This window comes from Nerophis ophidion, linkage group LG24, assembly GCF_033978795.1.
Source record: "Nerophis ophidion isolate RoL-2023_Sa linkage group LG24, RoL_Noph_v1.0, whole genome shotgun sequence".
In the NCBI taxonomy this organism is placed as follows: Eukaryota; Metazoa; Chordata; class Actinopteri; order Syngnathiformes; family Syngnathidae; genus Nerophis; species Nerophis ophidion.
The window spans coordinates 1511118-1531117 of NC_084634.1; the positions used below are offsets into that span (position 1 = coordinate 1511118).

The 20000-nt window shown below is 31.3% G+C and overlaps 2 protein-coding genes across 5 annotated transcripts in view; both read left to right on the top strand.

Annotated features, from left to right (window-relative positions):
* arhgap5 (Rho GTPase activating protein 5) overlaps positions 1 to 2582 on the top strand; it is a 64055-nt gene extending 61473 nt beyond the window's left edge. Inside the window, 1 exon segment of the mRNA XM_061886299.1 lies at positions 1 to 2582. This exon segment is cut by the window's left edge and continues 1802 nt beyond it. The gene's annotated coding sequence lies outside the window, so the exon portion shown is untranslated.
* An 8614-nt stretch (positions 2583 to 11196) lies between these two features.
* Positions 11197 to 20000, top strand: part of LOC133542396 (A-kinase anchor protein 6-like) — a 169516-nt gene continuing 160712 nt past the window's right edge. For all 4 annotated transcript variants that reach the window (XM_061886461.1, XM_061886464.1, XM_061886463.1 and 1 more), the window contains exon 1: positions 11197 to 11344. The gene's annotated coding sequence lies outside the window, so the exon portion shown is untranslated. The remainder of the gene's footprint in view (positions 11345 to 20000) is intronic.

Here is a 20000-nt window from a genome sequence, read left to right on the forward strand (position 1 = left end):
AATATTTCTTTTAGAATTTTAATCATAATAAGTTTGAAGAAATAATTCACAAATATTCTTTGTCGAAAAAACAGAAGCTAAAATGAATTAAATTAAAATGTATTTATTATTCTTTAAAATAAAAAAAATAAATTCACTTGAACATTGATTTAAATTGTCAGGAAAGAAGAGGAAAGAATTTAAAAGGTAAAAAGGTATATGTGTTTAAAAATCCTAAAATCATTTTTAAGCTTGTATTTTTTCTCTAAAATTGTCTTTCTGAAAGTAAAGACCAAGTCTTTCAAATATCTTCTTGGATTTTCAAATTCTATTTGAGTTTTGTCTCTTAGAATTAAAAATGTCAATATAACATTTTTAAAGATTTAAGTTGAATGCTCTTTTTTGTCAAAGAAAACCCTGTTTTTTATGGGGAAAAACACAAAGAATGCAATATTTTCACCCAATAACATTTTTAAGTGGAATATTTGCGATTATATAAGAATTGGAGCCTTAAAAAGCTCAGTTACTCATAACACCATTGATTTTATTTTATTTATTTTTTTGCGCAATGACACTTAAAAACAAATCACATTAAAATAATTTTACTGTTTACTTTTAACACAATCATCTCGAGATCACCTTCAGATCTATCCGTCAATCATAAGTTGTATTGTTGTTTATATATGGCAAAAATTTCCTCCCCCAAAATATCTCAAAGTGGAATATTTTATGTGATTTTTTTGGCGCCTTGAATAGGTCAATAATTCATAATGACAGATTTTGATTCATTATTATGTTTTAAAGAAAGAAATAGCCTGCATGGCAGCTTTGTGTTATTCAAGTAAACATTGCAACATTTTATTACACCTGTTTGCTCTTTCATTACACTTTTTATGTTTTATTATTTTTTTTCAATAGTATTTTTAAACTGGGCCGTTTAAAAATGTCACTTTGGACACCCCTGACTTAAAGGAAACCAAATGAGCTCCAATATATCTACAAATGGGGCACAATGATGCAATATGTACATACAGCTAGCCTAAATAGCATGTTAGCATCCATTAGCATGCAGTGACCAAATATGTCTGATTAGGACGCCACACAAGTCAATAACAGCAACAAAACACAGCTAAAAGTTAAAAGTTTGGTGGACAAAATGAGACAGAAAAAGAAGTGGCTTAAAACACGTCTTAGAAGGTCGGAGAAAGTTGTAGATGTGAACCAGGGGTGTCCAAAGTGTTTACCCGCCCGCCACACATTCTGCAAAAATAGCAAAATAGATAATATTGCCCAAAAAACTGTAAAAAGTTGACACAAAGCTGCCATTTTTTTTGTCTATTTTTCTTTTTTTTTCCATTGCTCAAAAAAAAAAAAAAATCTGTTATAATGAATTATTACTTAAAAAATGTCACTTTAAAATGTTTTATGTGTAAAAAAATATTGCATATATTGTGTGGTTGGCATATAAAAAAGTTTTATTTGACAAAAGAGTGTAAAACAAACAAAATAATAGTTCAAACGTGAAATCGACAGAAGTAGATCTTGTAATTTAAGTGTTAAAAGTAAAGAAATAATAATAAAAATGCATCATTTTATGAGTGGGGAACCTTTCGGATCTCAAATATATTTATTAGGGTTTTATTTCACTTTTCACTGTGATTACTCACAAATATAAAATAATACAAATCAATGATGTCCTGCATTATTGATCTTTTACGGCTCTAACTACTTAATTGTTTTACTATTTAAAACAAAGTTGTTTTTCACAGAAAAGCCATAAAACTTTTTTTTTATTACTTAATTTCAACTTGAAGTTGATATAGAGATTTACTGTAAGCATTCAATAATAATAATAAAAAATAATAATTTGACTTATTTTTAACATTTTAATGACTGAGACTCCTAAAGGTAAAATAAATTAAAAAATCCATATATTTTTTATGGTTTGAAAATAAAAAAAATATGCAAATGACCCCGCATGATTACAACATTCCGTGTGGAAAAAGTTTGGACACCCCTGATGTAAACAAACTAGGGTGAGTTCAAGGACCGCCACAATGAGTAGGACAAAACGACGCTGGCCAAATACTTGAATCAGTGACGCATGTTTAATATAAACAATGTGCTTTATAACAATTAGGGAGGTTTGTGTCATGTTTGTCCTCCACAAACCAAATTAAAACAAAATACATATTTTTCCCGCTCATCTGTTTCCATTTTTCATGCATTTAAAAAAAAAAAGCTCCAAAGAGCCACTCGGGTTGCCGACCCCCGAAGTAGGAGAATTTATCAGCGGGAGTGGAAAATCCCCAGCGTTTTTGAACGCAGCACGCCGGGTTCCGACACGTGGCAGAGGTGGAATGCGGAAGTAGGCGGGACAGGAAGTGGTTCGCATGCTAACAAAGTGCAGTCGGGCGGCCATTTTGTGCCAAGTCACCGCCCACCTTGCCGGATGTTGCTGACTTTTGGGTTGAAAGGGACGACTTGTTCTGGACTAAATGCAACTTTGTGGTTCTTGGACTTCTCCGACAGGAAGTTGCTGGTGTGTAACATCACCCACAACACCACCTCCATCCTTTCAAAATAAAATACCCTTTTTTGCCTCTCTTGTCCTTCAACACTTATTAAACACTGCTACCTGGTTCAAGTGCACTTATTTAACACTTTAAGTGCACCTACTTTATTAAAGTCTACTTATTTAACACAATTACTTTATTCAAGTGCACTTATTCAACACTTCTTTATTCAAATACACTTATTTAACACTTTAAGTGCACCCACTTGATCAAAGTGCACTTATTTTACTATTATTTTAGTCTCGTGCACTTATTTAACACCAAGTCCACCAGCTTGATTAAAGTGCACTTACTTAACAGTGTTACTTTATTCAAGTGCACTTATTTAACACTTTAAGTGCACCTACTTTATTCAACTACACTTATTTCACACAATTACTTTATTCAAGTGCACTTATTCAACACTTCTTTATTAAAATACACTTATTAACACTTTAAGTGCACCTACTTGATCAAAGTGCACTTAATTAACACTATTACTTTATTCAAGTGCACTTATTCAACACTTCTTTATTCAAATACACTTATTTAACACTAAGTCCACCCGCTTGATTATAGTGCACTCATTTAACACTATTACTTTATTCAAGTGCACTTATTTAACACTTTAAGTCCACCCGCTTGATTATAGTGCACTTATTTAACACTATTACTGTATTCAAGTGCACTTATTTAACACTTTAAGGGCACCCACTTTATTAAAATATTGTTTAACGCTATTACTTTGGTCAAGAACACTTTGTTTAAGTGCATCTACTTGATTACAGTGTACTTTATTCAGGTACACTTAATGCTTTAAGTGTACCTACTTTATTCAAGTGCACTTATTTAACACTTTAAGGGCACCCACTTTATTAAAATATTGTTCAACGCTATTACTTTAGTCAAGAACACTTTGTTTAAGTGCATCTACTTGATTACAGTGCACTTATTTAACACTGTTACTTTATTCAGGTACACTTAACGCTTCAAGTGTACCTACTTTATTCAAGTGCACTTATTTAACACTTTAAGGGCACCCACTTTATTAAAATATTGTTTAATGCTATCACTTTAGTCAAGAACACTTTGGTTACGTGCATCTACTTGATTACAGTGCACTTATTTAACACTGTACTTTATTCAGGTACACTTAACGCTTCAAGTGTACCTACTTTATTCAAGTGCACTTATTTAACACTTTAAGGGCACCCACTTTATTAAAATATTGTTCAACGCTATTACTTTGGTCAAGAACACTTTATTTAAGTGCATCTACTTGATTACAGTGCACTTATTTAACACTGTTACTTTATTCAGGTACACTTTACGCTTTAAGTGTACCTACTTTATTCAAGTGCACTTATTCAGCACCTTATTTAATAAAGTGCACTTTTTTTTCTTTAGATAGTAAAAATGTAACATTTATGAAGGATTTAGAGAATAAATTAAATTAAACAATAAAAATATAAGATTCTTGAAGGATTTAATAATGAAATAAACAACATTTATGAAGGATTTGCTGCTTTCTCTTCAGTTGCTGCACTTCACCTTCTTCTTCACCTCATTTCTACTTCCTGTCTTCCTCTTTGCACACTGCACACTTGCACACTGCACACTGCACACCTGCACACTTGCACACTGCACACTTGCACACTGCACACCTGCACACTTGCACACTGCACACCTGCACACTTGCACATTTGCACACCTGCACACTTGCACACTTGCACACTGCACACTTGCACACCTGCACATTGCACACTGCACACTTGCACACTTGCACACTTGCACACTGCACACCTGCACACTGCACACCTGCTGGCTAGTTACTAGTCAATCAGCACCTGGACAGCTGGACACCACTTAATGATGTCACTTGATGATGTCACTTGATGATGTCACTCCATACCTCCACATGTGAAGATGTCAGCGGGTGGTGTCAGTGTGTGATGTCACTCCTCCCTGATGACTTCCTTGCCCCCAGGTGTTGTCCATCCAGGTGGTCTCTCCTGCTGCCATCGTGCCAAGTGTCTACCTGGCAGGTAACATCACACACACACCTTGCTTTTATTTCTTCCTTCCTGGGACAAACACAACTTTTGTGAAATAACTTTAACAAAATAACTCTAGTAAAACCAAACAAAAGTCACCTGTTTGGATCGTCACCTTCCTCTCTAATTGGGTTCCACATAATTGTCACATCAATGATTAAAATATAACATTTATGGAGGCTTTAAATAATACAAATTTAACATTTATGAAGAATTAAGATATTAAATACTCAACATTTAGGAATAACTGAATATTAGATACTTAATATTTATGTAGGATTTAGATAATATAAATATAAAAATAAAGGATTTAAATAATAAAAATACATTTTTGTAAAGAATTTCAATGATAAAAATATAACATTTATGAAAGATTTAAATAATAAAAATATAAAAACTATGGAGGATTTAAATAATAGAAATGTAACATTTATGAAGGATTTAAATAATAAAAATATAATATTTTTGAAGGATTTAAATAATAAATCAAATAATACAAACACAACATTTATGAAGGATTTAAATAATAAAAATGTAAGCTTTATGAAGAAATTAAATACTTAACAGTTATGAAGGATTTAAATAATAAAAATATAAGAATAAAGGATTTAAAAAATAAAAATATTTTTAGTGAAGGATTTCAATGATAAAAATGTCAAATTTATGGAGGATTTAAATAATAAAAAATATAAAAATAAAGGATTTAAAAAACAAAAATATTTTTTTATGAAGAATTTTAATGATAAAAATGTAAAATTAATGGAGGATTTAAATAATAAAAATATATGATTTTTGAAGGATTTAAATAATAAATTAAATAATACAAAAATACCATTCATGGAGGATTTAAATAATAAAAATATAAAAATTATGGAGGACTTAAATAATAAAAATGTAATATTTATGAAGGATTTAAATAATAAATCAAATAATAAAAATATAAAAATTGTGGAGGATTTAAATAATAGAAATGTAATATTTATGAAGGATTTAGATAATAAAAATATAAAATAATTTTGAAAGATTTGAATAATAAATCAAATAATAAAAATGTAACATTGATGAAGGATTTAAATAATACAAATGTAAAAATTATGTATGATTTAAATAATAAAAATTTAACCTTTATGAACATGTTTAATATTTAACTTTTACGAAGGATTTAAATAATAAAAATATATGAATAAAGGATGGAAATAATAAAAACATTTTTTAATGAAGAATTTCAATGATAAAAATGTAAAATTTATGGAGGATTTGAATAATAAAAATATATAATTTTTGAAGGATTTAAATAATAAATTATATAATACAAAAATAACATTTATGGAGGATTTAAATAATAAAAATATAAAAATTGTGGAGGACTTAAATAATAGAAATGTAATATTTATGAAGGATTTAGATAATAAAAATATAAAATAATTTTGAAAGATTTGAATAATAAATCAAATAATAAAAATATAACATTTATGAAGGATTTAAATAATACAAATGTAAAAATTATGTAGGATTTAAATAATAAAAATGTAACCTTTATGAAAAATTTTAATATTTAACTTTTATGAAGGATTTAAATAATAAAAATATATGAATAAAGGCGTTAAAATAATACAAATATTTTTAATGAAGAATTTCAATGATAAAAATGTAAAATTTATGGAGGATTTAAATAATAAAAATATATAATTTTTGAAGGATTTAAATAATAAATTATATAATACAAAAATAACATTTATGGAGGATTTAAATAATAAAAATATAAAAATTGTGGAGGACTTAAATAATAGAAATTTAATATTTATGAAGGATTTAAATAATAAAAATGTAACCTTTATGAAAAATTATAATATTTAACTTTTATGAAGGATTTAAATAATAAAAATATATGAATAAAGGCGTTAAAATAATACAAATATTTTTAATGAGGAATTTCAATGATAAAAATGTAACATTTATGGAGGATTTAAATAATAAAAATATAAGATTTATGAAGGATTTAAATAATAAAAATATAAAAATGATGGAGGGTTTAATTAATGGAAATGTATCATTTATGAAGGATTTAAATAATACAAATTTAACATTTAGTAAGCATTTAAATATTTAACATTCATGAAGGATTTAAATAATAAAAACAAAAAAAATAAATGATTTAAAAAATAAAAATATTTTTTAGGAAGAATTTCAATGATAAAAATGTAACATTTATGAATAATTTAAATATTAAATATATAACATTGTAAACAATACATTCAACAATAACAATACAATATTTATGAACAATTTAATAATAAACATTTATGAAAGATTTAGATAATACAAATAAAACAATAACAAAGGATTTAAAGAAGGAACATATTTTTATGAAGAATTTCAATGATAAAAATGAAACATAGAGGATTTATTTAATAAAAAAATAACATTTATGAAGAATATAAATAATAAAAATATAAGATCAATGAAGGATTTAAATATTTAATATTTAACATTCATGAATGATTTAAATAATTAAAATAAAACATTTATGAAAGATTTAGATCATACAAATATAACAATAACAAAGCATTTAAATAAATAAATAAATTTTTTTTAAATAATTTCAATTATAAAAATGTAACATTCATGGAGGCTTTAAATAAAGATATAACATTTATAAAGTATTTAAATAATAAAAAAAATAAGATTTATAAAGGATTTAAATATTAAATTTTCAACATTATGAAGGATTTAAATAATACAAAATAAACATTAATCAAGGACTTAGATAATAAAAATATAACAATAAAATATAACAGTAACAAAGGATTTAAATAATAAAAACACATTTTTTTATGAAATAATTCCAATGTTAAAAATGAACATTTATGGAGGATTTAAATAATCAAAATACAAAATTTATGAAAAATTTCAATTATAAATTAAATAATAAAAAAGATAACATATAACATTTATGAAGGATTTAAATAATAAAAATACAAAATGTATGAAAATTTTCAATTATAAAATAAATAATACAAAATAATAATATATAACATTTATGAAGGATTTAAATAAGAAAAATGTTACATTTATGAAAGATTGGAATAATAAATTCAATAATAAATATATACAATTCTTGAAGGACTTAAAATTAAAAATGTAACATTTATAAAGGATTTCAATAATAATGAAGGATTTAAATGTTGAATATATAATATTAATGAAGGATTTATATTATAAACATTTACATTTATTGACAAATTTAAACAATAAATTCAAAAATAAAAAATGTAAGATTTATGAAGGATTTAAATCTAACATATTTACAATTTATGGAGGATTTAAATAATAAAAATATAATTTAAATAATAAATAAATAATATAAATACAACATTTATTAAGGATTTAAAATACAATATAAATTATATATTAAGGATTTAAATAATAAAAATATAACATTTATGAAGAATTTAAAAAAAAATTCAATAATAAAAATATAAGATTTATAAAGGATTTAATTATTAAACTTACAACAGTTATGAAGGATTTAAATAATAAAAATCTAAGATTTGTGAAGTATTTAAATAATAAAAATATAACAATAACAAAGGATTTCAATGAAAATATAATTTTTATGAAGAATTTCAATGATTTGAAATATAACATTTTATAGAGGATTTGAATAATAAAAAAAGATTTGTAAAGGATTTAAATAATATATTAAATAATACAAATGACGGATTTAAATGTTAAATATTTAACATTTATGAAGGATTTAAATAATATATTCTATAATAAAAATGTACGATTCTTGAAGGATTTAATAATTAAATAAATAACATTTAAAAAATGGTTAAAATAATAAAAATATAATATTAATAACGGATTTAAATAATAAATAAAATAATAAAAATATAAGATTTATGAAGGATTTAAAAATTAAATATGTAACATATATGAAGAATGAATGTTTGAAGTGTTGTATGTTTGTTTTCTACCTGTCAACTGTCAGTTTAGCATCTTTGTTTTCTACCTGTCAACTGTCACTTTAGCATCTTTGTTTTCTACCTGTCAACTGTCACTTTAGCATCTTTGTTTTCTACCTGTCAACTGTCACTTTAGCATCTTTGTTTTCTACCTGTCAACTGTCAGTTTAGCATCTTTGTTTTCTACCTGCCAACTGTCAGTTTAGCATCTTTGTTTTCTACCTGTCAACTGTCAGTTTAGCATCTTTGTTTTCTACCCGTCAACTGTCAGTTTAGCATCTTTGTTTTCTACCCGTCAACTGTCACTCTAGCATCTTTGTTTTCTACCTGTCAACTGTCACTTTAGCATCTTTGTTTTCTACCCGTCAACTGTCACTCTAGCATCTTTGTTTTCTACCTGTCAACTGTCACTTTAGCATCTTTGTTTTCTACCTGTCAACTGTCACTTTAGCATCTTTGTTTTCTACCTGTCAACTGTCACTTTAGCATCTTTGTTTTCTACCTGTCAACTGTCACTTTAGCATCTTTGTTTTTTACCTGTCAACTGTCACTTTAGCATCTTTGTTTTCTACCTGTCAACTGTCACTTTAGCATCTTTGTTTTCTACCTGTCAACTGTCACTTTAGCATCTTTGTTTTCTACCTGTCAACTGTCACTTTAGCATCTTTGTTTTCTACCTGTCAACTGTCACTTTAGCATCTTTGTTTTCTACCTGTCAACTGTCACTTTAGCATCTTTGTTTTCTACCTGTCAACTGTCAGTTAGCATTTTTGTTTTCTACCTGTCAACTGTCAGTTTAGCATCTTTGTTTTCTACCTGTCAACTGTCACTTTTAGCATCTTTGTTTTCTACCTGTCAACTGTCAGTTTAGCATCTTTGTTTTCTACCTGTCAACTGTCACTTTAGCATCTTTGTTTTCTACCTGTCAACTGTCACTTTAGCATCTTTGTTTTCTACCTGTCAACTGTCACTTTAGCATCTTTGTTTTCTACCCGTCAACTGTCACTTTAGCATCTTTGTTTTCTACCCGTCAACTGTCAGTTTAGCATCTTTGTTTTCTACCTGTCAACTACCAGTTTAGCATCTTTGTTTTCTACCTGTCAACTGTCAGTTTAGCATCTTTGTTTTCTACCCGTCAACTGTCACTTTAGCATCTTTGTTTTCTACCCGTCAACTGTCAGTTTAGCATCTTTGTTTTCTACCTGTCAACTGTCACTTTAGCATCTTTGTTTTCTACCTGTCAACTGTCACTTTAGCATCTTTGTTTTCTACCTGTCAACTGTCACTTTAGCATCTTTGTTTTCTACCTGTCAACTGTCAGTTTAGCATCTTTGTTTTCTACCTGTCAACTGTCACTTTAGCATCTTGGTTTTCTACCTGTCAACTGTCAGTTTAGCATCGTTGTTTTCTACCTGTCAACTGTCACTTTAGCATCTTTGCTTTCTACCTGTCAACTGTCACTTTAGCATCTTTGTTTTCTACCTGTCAACTGTCAGTTTAGAATCTTTGTTTTTTACCTGTCAACTGTCAGTTTAGCATCTTTGTTTTCTACCTGTCAACTGTCAGTTTAACATCTTTGTTTTCTACCTGTCAACTGTCAGTTTAGCATCTTTGTTTTCTACCTGTCAACTGTCAGTTTAGCATCTTTGTTTTCTACCTGTCAACTGTCAGTTTAGCATCTTTGTTTTCTACCTGTCAACTGTCACTTTAGCATCTTTGTTTTCCACCTGTCAACCGTCACTTTAGCATCTTTGTTTTCTACCTGTCAACTGTCACTTTAGCATCTTTGTTTTCTACCTGTCAACTGTCAGTTTAGCATCTTTGTTTTCTACCTGTCAACTGTCAGTTTAGCATCTTTGTTTTCTACCTGTCAACTGTCAGTTTAGCATCTTTGTTTTCTACCTGTCAACTGTCAGTTTAGCATCTTTGTTTTCTACCTGTCAACTGTCACTTTAGCATCTTTGCTTTCTACCTGTCAACTGTCACTTTAGCATCTTTGTTTTCTACCTGTCAACTGTCAGTTTAGAATCTTTGTTTTTTACCTGTCAACTGTCAGTTTAGCATCTTTGTTTTCTACCTGTCAACTGTCAGTTTAACATCTTTGTTTTCTACCTGTCAACTGTCAGTTTAGCATCTTTGTTTTCTACCTGTCAACTGTCAGTTTAGCATCTTTGTTTTCTACCTGTCAACTGTCAGTTTAGCATCTTTGTTTTCTACCTGTCAACTGTCACTTTAGCATCTTTGTTTTCCACCTGTCAACCGTCACTTTAGCATCTTTGTTTTCTACCTGTCAACTGTCAGTTTAGCATCTTTGTTTTCTACCTGTCAACTGTCAGTTTAGCATCTTTGTTTTCTACCTGTCAACTGTCAGTTTAGCATCTTTGTTTTCCACCTGCTGGCTCCTCATCACCACTTCAAGATGGCGGCCCAATTTCTCGCGTCACAGCAGCCAATGTTGCATCTACTTAGAAGACGTCCATATTTCCCATCCCCCCACTCAGGGAAACACCACACCCTGCCAGCCAATAGGAGCAAGCCCCGCCCTCTCCATCACATCATCTTCAGTTGCCTAGGCAACGAGGGAGGGAGCAGCTCCCCTCCCTTCCTCTCTCTTGCTCTCTCTCTCTCTCTCCCCCCCCTCTCTCACCCCCCCTCCACTGCTGGTGTGAAAGGTGCCGCATCATCGCTGTCGCCCGCTAGCTTGTAGCGTTAGCATCCTCGTCCAACTGTGCCACCCATCTGGCCGTCCTGTCCTGTCCTCTTCTCTCACTGCGGAGGACTAGATGAGGTACGTTGTGTGTGTGTGTGTGTGTGTGTGTGTGTGTGTGTGTGTGTGTGTGTGTGTGTGTGTGTGTGTGTGTGTGTGTGTGTGTGGAGGTGACACCCTTGTTGCGGCGGCCATGCTGGCGTCTGGAAGGTTCCGGCACGTGTTCCCCCCAAACTTAGCGAGGGAGTTACGCTTTTACCCACAATGCACCTGGGCCGGCTTCAAGGTGAGCGTGGGCGGGGTTTTTGTGTCGAGGTGACAACATTTTCACGGCGGCGTCGCCCCCAAAAAGTCACTTCCGGGCATCCATTTGACGGGATGAAAAAAGTTCTCACGCCCCCCCTTCCAAACGACAACCCCTTTTTTTCACGCCCCCCCACCCCTGGAGTAAATGTTTATTTTTAATGTGCATGTGCCAAAATACTATTGACTAACATGAACAGTGCATGATCGCTATTGCATCTCACGCCCCCCCTTCACTCGGCACCTAAGAACCCTAATTGTTTCACACCCCCAACTTAATGTTTATGTTCTGTTATTTTGATCTGTTTGTGTCAAGATATACACTATTCAATATAGCCTCTCACGCCCCCCTCAATTTAATGTTTATTTTATATGTTTGTGTCAAGATACATTTTTAACTAACACTAAAGATGCTACTAGGCTGTTGCCTCTCATGCCCCCCTTATTTTTGATCTGTATGTGTCAACATATACACTATTCAATATAGCCTCTCACGCCCCCTCTCAATTTGTTTATATTTTATCTTTATGTGTCAAGATATACACTATTCAATATAGCCTCTCACGCCCCCTGAATTTAATGTTTATATTTTATCTGTATGTGTCAAAATATACACTATTCAATATAGCCTCTCACGCCCCCCTGAATATAATGTTTATATTTTATCTGTATGTGTCAAGGTATACACTATTCAATATAGCCTCTCACGCCCCCCCTGAATGTAATGTTTATTTTTATTTTTATGTATCAAGATATACACTATTCAATATAGCCTCTCACGCCCCCCCTGAATGTAATATTTATTTTTATGTGTATGTGTCAAGATATACACTATTCAATATCACGCCCCCCCTGAATGTAATGTTTATTTTTATGTGCATGTGTCAAAATATACACTATTCAATATAGCCTCTCACGCCCCCCTGAATGTAATGTTTATTTTTATGTGCATGTGTCAAGATATCCACTATTCAACATAGCCTCTCACGCCCCCCTGAATGTAATGTTTATTTTTATGTGTATGTGTCAAGATATACACTATTCAATATCACGCCCCCCCCCTGAATGTAATGTTTGTTTGTGTCTGTATGTGTCAAGATGTAGCCTATTCCGTATAGCCTCTCACGCCCCCCCCGAATTTAATGTTTATTTTTTATTTGTACGGTTCAAGATCTATACTATTAAACATAGCCTCTCACGCCCCCTCTAAATGTAATGGTTATTTTATTTGTATGTTTCAAGATATACGCTATTCGATATAGCCTCTCACGCCCCCCCCCCCCCGAGTTTAATTTGTATTTGTATTTGTCCAGATATATGCTTTTCAATATAGCCTCTCACGCCCCCCCTGAATGCAATGTTTATTTGATCGGTATGTATCAAGATATAGACTATATCAGTTGATATCGGCCGATATCAACTGAAGAATGATGTCACAATGAAGAAGATGACAAAGATAGACATAAACATAACAATAGTAGTACTACTAGTATGGATAAGATATGCTCCAGCACCCCCTGCGAGCCCGATAGGGACAAGCGGTAGGAAATGGATGGATGATAATACTAGCAGGGAGCAACTGTATCGTCCTCTTCCTCGCGGTTGCATTATTTACATGGCGGCCATGTTGGAAACTCCAGGGAGCTTCACGCCCTGTTTGTGCTGCTCGTGTGTGTGTGTGTGTGTGTGTGTGTGTGTGTGTGTGTGTGTGTGTGTGTGTGTGTGTGTGTGTGTGTGTGTGTGTGTGTGTGTGTGTGTGTGTGTGTGTGTGTGTGTGTGTGTGTGTGTGTGTGTGCGCTTTAAATGATTCACTCGGACTAAGTTCACCCTGAAGCCTGTCTGAAGGTTTCAGGAAGACATGAAAATGAGAGAGGAGACTAAGTTGAGTCTTCAAAAAAAAATGACATCATTGATGAGGTCATCTATGACGTCATCGATGACGTCATCGATGACCTCATTGCCTGCAGCAGAATATAAATCGACGTTCAACAAGGCTGCCGTTGTTTTGGTTAACAATGCAACATTCTGGACTGCCAGTGAGTAAATATTACTTTCTAGTAGTCAGTAGTCATGAAGACTATTAGATGTAATAAATGTAATAAATGTAATAAATGTAATAAATGTAATAAATGTTACTTTACTACTCAACACATGACAATGTTACTGACAGGAACTAGAAAATATTACATTACTCTGCTTGGAAAATGTAAATATGTTGCTACTGCTGATAGGAAGTAGTAATTATAACATTATTACTGATAGGAAGTAGTAAATATGTATTATTCCTGACAGGAAGTAGTAAATATGACATTACTACTGATAGGAAGTAGTAAATATGACATTATTACTGATAGGAAGTAGTAAATATGACATTATTACTGATAGGAGGTAGTAAATATTACATTACTACTGACAGGAAGTAGTAAATATGACATTATTTGTGACAGGAAGTAGTAAATATTTCATTATTACTGACAGGAAGTAGTAAATATTACAATATTTCTTTTAGGATGTAGTAAATATTACATTATTACTGATAGGAAGTAGTAAATATTACATTATTACTGATAGGAAGTAGTAAATATTGCAATATTTCTTTTAGGATGTAGTAAATATTACATTATTACTGATAGGAAGTAGTAAATATGACATTATTACTGATAAGAAGTAGTAAATATGACATTATTACTGATAAGAAGTAGTAAATATGACATTATTACTGATAGGAAGTAGTAAATATGACATTATTACTGATAGGAGGTAGTAAATATTACATTACTACTGACAGGAAGTAGTAAATATGACATTATTTGTGACAGGAAGTAGTAAATATTTCATTATTACTGACAGGAAGTAGTAAATATTACAATATTTCTTTTAGGATGTAGTAAATTTTACATTATTACTGATAGGAAGTAGTAAATATTACATTATTACTGATAGGAAGTAGTAAATATTACAATATTTCTTTTAGGATGTAGTAAATATTACATTATTACTGATAGGAAGTAGTAAATATTACATTATTACTGATAGGAAGTAGTAAATATTACAATATTTCTTTTAGGATGTAGTAAATATTACATTATTACTGATAGGAAGTAGTAAATATGACATTATTACTGATAAGAAGTAGTAAATATGACATTATTACTGATAAGAAGTAGTAAATATGACATTATTACTGATAAGAAGTAGTAAATATGACATTATTACTGATAGGAAGTAGTAAATATGACATTATTACTGATAGGAAGTAGTAAATATGACATTATTACTGATAGGAAGTAGTAAATATGACATTTGTGACAGGAAGTAGTAAATATTTCATTATTACTGACAGGAAGTAGTAAATATTACAATATTTCTTTTAGGATGTAGTAAATATTACATTATTACTGATAAGAAGTAGTAAATATGACATTATTACTGATAGGAAGTAGTAAATATGACATTATTACTGATAGGAAGTAGTAAATATTACATTATTACTGATAGGAAGTAGTAAATATGTATTATTCCTGACAGGAAGTAGTAAATATTACATTATTACTGATAGGGACTGGTAGATATGACATTATTACTGATAATAAGTAGTAAATGTGTATTTTTCCTGACAGGAAGTAGTAGATATGACATTATTACTGATAGGAAGTAGTAATTGTGACATTAGTACAGATAGGAAGTAGTAAATATTACTTTATTACTGGAAGGAAGTAGTAAATATGACATTACTGATAGGAAGTAGTAAATATTACATTATTACTGATAAGAAGTAGTAAATATGACATTATTACTGATAAGAAGTAGTAAATATGACATTATTACTGATAGGAAGTAGTAAATATGACATTATTACTGATAGGAAGTAGTAAATATTACATTATTACTGGAAGGAAGTAGTAAATATGACATTATTACTGATATGAAGTAGTAAATATTACATTATTACTGATAGGAAGTAGTAAATATTACATTATTACTGACAGGAAGTAGTAAATATGACATTATTACTGATAGGAAGTAGTAAATATGACATTATTACTGATAGGAAGTAGTAAATATGACATTATTACTGATAGGAAGTAGTAAATATTACATTATTACTGGAAGGAAGTAGTAAATATGACGTTATTACTGTTAGGAAGTAGTAAATATTACATTACTCTGATAGGAAGTTGTAAATATTACATTATTACTGAGAGGAAGTTGTAAATATCACATTATTTGGGTTAGGAAGTAGTAAATAATACATTATTCAAGAGAGGAAGTAGTAAAAATTAATTTTTTACTGATAGGAAGTGGTAAATATTACATTATTTGTTAGGAAGTAGAAAATAATACATTATTCAAGAGAGTAAGTAGTAAATATTGTATTATTACTGAAAGGAAGAAGTAAATATATACATTAATGCTTATAGGAAGTAGTAAATATGACATTATTACTGATAGGAAGTAGTAAATAGTAAATAATACATTATTCAAGAGTGGAAGTAGTAAATATTATATTATTCCATATCAGAATCAGAAATACATTAACAATCCCAGAGGGGAAATATTGTGTGGAACACTTGGATCGTGTGGAACATGTTGATTGTGTGGAACATGTTGATTGTGTGGAACATGTTGATTATGTGTAACATGTTGATTATGTGGAACATGTTGATTGTGTGGAACATGTTGATTATGTGGAACATGTTGATTATGTGGAACATGTTGATTATGTGGAACATGTTGATTATGTGGAACATGTTGATTGTGTGGAACATGTTGATTATGTGGAACATGTTGATTGTGTGGAACATGTTGATTATGTGGAACATGTTGATTATGTGGAACATGTTGATTGTGTGGAACATGTTGATTATGTGGAACATGTTGATTATGTGGAACATGTTGATTGTGTGGAACATGTTGATTATGTGGAACATGTTCATTATGTGGAACATGTTGATTATGTGGAACATGTTGATTGTGTGGAACATGTTGATTGTGTGGAACATGTTGATTATGTGGAACATGTTGATTGTGTGGAACATGTTGATTATGTGGAACATTTTGATTGTGTGGAACATGTTGATTGTGTGAAACATGTTGATTGTGTGGAACATGTTGATTATGTGGAACATGTTGATTGTGTGGAACATGTTGATTATGTGGGACATGTTGATTATGTGGAACATGTTGATTATGTGGAACATGTTGATTGTGTGGAACATGTTGATTATGTGGAACATGTTGATTATGTGGAACATGTTGATTGTGTGGAACATGTTGATTATGTGGAACATGTTGATTATGTGGAACATGTTGATTGTGTGGAACATGTTGATTGTGTGGAACATGTTGATTATGTGGAACATGTTGATTGTGTGGAACATGTTGATTATGTGGAACATGTTGATTGTGTGGAACATGTTGATTGTGTGGAACATGTTGATTGTGTGGAACATGTTGATTATGTGGAACATGTTGATTGTGTGGAACGTGTTGATTGTGTGGAACATGTTGATTATGTGGAACATGTTGATTGTGTGGAACATGTTGATTGTGTGGAACATGTTGATTATGTGGAACATGTTGATTGTGTGGAACATGTTGATTATGTGGAACATGTTGATTATGTGGAACATGTTGATTGTGTGGAACATTTTGATTGTGTGGAACATGTTGATTATGCGGAACATGTTGATTGTGTGGAACATGTTGATTATGTGGAACATGTTGATTATGTGGAACATGTTGATTGTGTGGAACATGTTGATTATGTGGAACATGTTGATTATGTGGAACATGTTGATCGTGTGGAACATGTTGATTGTGTGGAACATGTTCATTATGTGGAACATGTTGATTATGTGGAACATGTTGATTGTGTGGAACATGTTGATTTTGTGGAACATGTTGATTATGTGGAACATGTTGATTATGTGGAACATGTTGATTGTGTGGAACATGTTGATTATGTGGAACATGTTGATTATGTGGAACATGTTGATGGTGTGGAACGTGTTGATTATATGGAATATGTTGATTGTGTGGAACATGTTGATTGTGTGGAACATGTTGATAATGTGGAACATGTTGATTATGTGGAACATGTTGATTGTGTGGAACATGTTGATTATGTGGAACATGTTGATTGTGTGGAACATGTTTATTATGTGGAACATGTTGATTGTGTGGAACATGTTGATTGTGTGGAACATGTTGATTATGTGGAACATGTTGATTGTGTGGAACATGTTGATTATGTGGAACATGTTGATTATGTGGAACATGTTGATTGTGTGGAACATTTTGATTGTGTGGAACATGTTGATTATGCGGAACATGTTGATTGTGTGGAACATGTTGATTATGTGGAACATGTTGATTATGTGGAACATGTTGATTGTGTGGAACATGTTGATTATGTGGAACATGTTGATTATGTGGAACATGTTGATTGTGTGGAACATGTTGATTGTGTGGAACATGTTGATTATGTGGAACATGTTGATTATGTGGAACATGTTGATTATGTGGAACATGTTGATTATGTGGAACATGTTGATTGTGTGGAACATGTTGATTATGTGGAACATGTTGATTATGTGGAACATGTTGATTGTGTGGAACATGTTGATTATGTGGAACATGTTGATTATGTGGAACATGTTGATTGTGTGGAACATGTTGATTATGTGGAACATGTTCATTATGTGGAACATGTTGATTATGTGGAACATGTTGATTGTGTGGAACATGTTGATTGTGTGGAACATGTTGATTATGTGGAACATGTTGATTGTGTGGAACATGTTGATTATGTGGAACATGTTGATTGTGTGGAACATGTTGATTGTGTGAAACATGTTGATTGTGTGGAACATGTTGATTATGTGGAACATGTTGATTGTGTGGAACATGTTGATTATGTGGAACATGTTGATTATGTGGAACATGTTGATTGTGTGGAACATGTTGATTATGTGGAACATGTTGATTATGTGGAACATGTTGATTGTGTGGAACATGTTGATTATGTGGAACATGTTGATTATGTGGAACATGTTGATTGTGTGGAACATGTTGATTGTGTGGAACATGTTGATTATGTGGAACATGTTGATTGTGTGGAACATGTTGATTATGTGGAACATGTTGATTGTGTGGAACATGTTGATTGTGTGGAACATGTTGATTGTGTGGAACATGTTGATTATGTGGAACATGTTGATTGTGTGGAACGTGTTGATTGTGTGGAACATGTTGATTATGTGGAACATGTTGATTGTGTGGAACATGTTGATTGTGTGGAACATGTTGATTATGTGGAACATGTTGATTGTGTGGAACATGTTGATTATGTGGAACATGTTGATTATGTGGAACATGTTGATTGTGTGGAACATTTTGATTGTGTGGAACATGTTGATTATGCGGAACATGTTGATTGTGTGGAACATGTTGATTATGTGGAACATGTTGATTATGTGGAACATGTTGATTGTGTGGAACATGTTGATTATGTGGAACATGTTGATTATGTGGAACATGTTGATCGTGTGGAACATGTTGATTGTGTGGAACATGTTCATTATGTGGAACATGTTGATTATGTGGAACATGTTGATTGTGTGGAACATGTTGATTTTGTGGAACATGTTGATTTTGTGGAACATGTTGATTATGTGGAACATGTTGATTGTGTGGAACATGTTGATTATGTGGAACATGTTGATTATGTGGAACATGTTGATTGTGTGGAACGTGTTGATTATATGGAATATGTTGATTGTGTGGAACATGTTGATTGTGTGGAACATGTTGATAATGTGGAACATGTTGATTATGTGGAACATGTTGATTGTGTGGAACATGTTGATTATGTGGAACATGTTGATTGTGTGGAACATGTTTATTATGTGGAACATTTTGATTGTGTGGAACATGTTGATTGTGTGGAACATGTTGATTGTGTGGAACATGTTGATTGTGTGGAACATGTTGATTATGTGGAACATGTTGATTATGTGGAACATGTTGATTGTGTGGAACATGTTGATTATATGGAATATGTTGATTGTGTGGAACATGTTGATTGTGTGGAACATGTTGATTATGTGGAACATGTTGATTATGTGGAACATGTTGATTGTGTGGAACATGTTGATTATGTGGAACATGTTGATTATGTGGAACATGTTGATTGTGTGGAACGTGTTGATTATATGGAATATGTTGATTGTGTGGAACATGTTGATTGTGTGGAACAAGTTGATAATGTGGAACATGTTGATTATGTGGAACATGTTGATTGTGTGGAACATGTTGATTATGTGGAACATGTTGATTGTGTGGAACATGTTTATTATGTGGAACATTTTGATTGTGTGGAACATGTTGATTGTGTGGAACATGTTGATTATGTGGAACATGTTGATTATGT